The sequence below is a fragment of the Vollenhovia emeryi genome, unplaced genomic scaffold (assembly GCF_000949405.1).
Source record: "Vollenhovia emeryi isolate VEMERY1.0 unplaced genomic scaffold, V.emery_V1.0 DF947283.1, whole genome shotgun sequence".
NCBI classification, from domain to species: domain Eukaryota; kingdom Metazoa; phylum Arthropoda; class Insecta; order Hymenoptera; family Formicidae; genus Vollenhovia; species Vollenhovia emeryi.
The window spans coordinates 1-1,711 of NW_011959083.1; the positions used below are offsets into that span (position 1 = coordinate 1).

General features: G+C 25.5%; 1 long non-coding RNA gene across 1 annotated transcript; it reads left to right on the top strand.

Annotated features, from left to right (window-relative positions):
• The first annotated feature begins 6 nt into the window (after window positions 1-6).
• LOC105558457 lies at window positions 7-801 on the top strand. Its single transcript, XR_001008671.1, has 2 exons — window positions 7-159; window positions 695-801. It is a non-coding gene; the product is annotated as an uncharacterized LOC105558457 (long non-coding RNA).
• Window positions 802-1,711: the final 910 nt, after the last annotated feature.

Genomic DNA, 1,711 nt, shown 5'->3' on the forward strand with positions numbered 1-1,711 from the left:
ATCAGCACGTTTTTTACATGTTTGATGATCACCTTTCTGTTACTAACAACTTTTATCACAATGGTGGTAACTGAACCACATATAATACAGGTTCCGTGTCAAAAGGGTTACGTAAAAGTTAGTGGAGTATGCAGAAAGGCTTATAAATAAGAATTAAAGGTAACACATATTCTGATATATATTCTTTACGTGCTCATTTTTTTAACAATATATGTATTTATTTTTATCTTGTTAACATATTTTTTAATAATACGACTGAATGTTACACCTACGAATGGTTTAATGAATATTTATATTAAGTACCTCCAACAAAATATATTTCATAATGAAACTTAAATCAAACATTCCAGTGACGTCTGATTCGTGTTTACACAATCAGATAAGTGATGTTTAAATATCTCCAGATTTTTTAAAATAAATTTTACTGTGTGTATTAATTTTGACAATTTTGAAAAATGTAATATTATATACATATATTCGCAACAATAAATATGTATATGTGTACATTTAATTCGTTAAATTACAATTCAATTTGTTAATTACTAGAAATGTTACATATCTATTTCTGTAAAACGTTTTAATATTACAATAAGTTCTATGGTAAATTAATTATTAAATTCCCAAATACAAAATCTTTAATATCATAATGTGACAGTAAGTATCAATTGTATTAACATCAACTTTTGTCTTACAGTCTTACTGAAGAAATGACAATAATGCGGTTGCAGTTTACAATTGGAAAACAATAGAAGCGATTATAAGCACATATTGTAAATGAGCAAATAAAAATAAACTATTGTATTTTCTGAGTTTTAATTTTTAAAATATACAGATTCCTGAATTGAGTGTGGAAGTACAAGTTTATCGATGTTTTATCTCTTATCTTATTTCAAATGTTATTACTTAAAACATTTTAAAGAAGGAAGTATTACTTCTTTACTTAGAATTGTCACAGTAATATGTTACAGTAAAATGAGATGATATCTTCACACTAATACGTTAAATCTTTCGGAAATATATCTTTTATATAAAATATGACAGTGAACATAAAAAGAACAAAAACTAATATAAAAATAGCACCTTGCACTTAAAGAAAAACTTTATTGATTATATGCAAAAACAGATTTCAATTGAATAATAAAGATTTTACGCTTAATAAGAAGGAAATAGTGTACACACAGACAAAAAATAAACATTCTGGTTTTGATTTTATGTTTAATTTTACAATATCAGTTTTATAATATGCGCATCACGTTTGACACTTGCATTCCTCTTTGTATTATTATACATATATTTGTATTATTTATTCGCCCCTATAATTGCTAACAAAGTGAAAGAAAATTTCTGTTCCAACACGTTAAAATGTAGCTTATGTTTGTTGTTGTTCTGATGTATTTATATATATTTATAAGATTTATTGTGTGTTTTAATTATTAATAAAGCACTTTCTGCAAACGTTAAGAACAATCGCATTCACGTTCACTGCAAATTTAATAATTATTATAAATTTTATCACGATGTCACGATAGTCACTGGATTTAAACTCAAATGAATCTGTTTGTTGAGATGTTATAGTGATAAAGTAGTTGACCATATCTGCACGATATGTTTCTACAACTATTTGTTGGCCATCTATGGAATACGTGTACTTATAAATTCATTGGTAAACTATAAAAACATAGCTTTATTCGGTACATTCGTTTTTTAAAAA